This window comes from Charadrius vociferus, unplaced genomic scaffold, assembly GCF_000708025.1.
Source record: "Charadrius vociferus isolate BGI_N301 unplaced genomic scaffold, ASM70802v2 scaffold407, whole genome shotgun sequence".
Classification (NCBI taxonomy): Eukaryota; Metazoa; Chordata; class Aves; order Charadriiformes; family Charadriidae; genus Charadrius; species Charadrius vociferus.
In genome coordinates, this window is record NW_009649852.1 from 1,475,748 (window position 1) to 1,476,227 (window position 480).

Here is a 480-nt window from a genome sequence, read left to right on the forward strand (position 1 = left end):
AGCGGTTCTGCCTATGGGTCACATCCACCGAGATCCTGCCTGAATGAACTGGAGATCACAACCCCAGCGACTCGCTTCCAGCACCCTCAGGGAAAGGTTTCTTATGGGATAAGATGTAATGAAAATGTTTGTCCTTCCAAATAACTGCAGGACTGGTGTGATGCTGGTGCTTGCAGGATTTGATTGTTGCCGATGTTCTGTGTAGGGCGGTTGGCTGACCCTTCCAAGGTACCGCACAAGATCCTGCGGGCATGAAACTGGTGTAATAGGTTATGAAGGAAAAATAAACCCATAGCTGAAGGCTTCCCAGCACCACCTCATTGTGCACCAAGCTGGGAGACCTCTCCACTACTGGAGGTCTTAGAGACCCAGTAGGATGTCAGCAGGGCTGCCAGCCAGGGTCAAACCCTGCCAGGGTGAGGGTGGTGGAGGAGGTGACCTCTGAGCTCCTTCCAGCCCTTTGGAAAAAGGAAGACACGT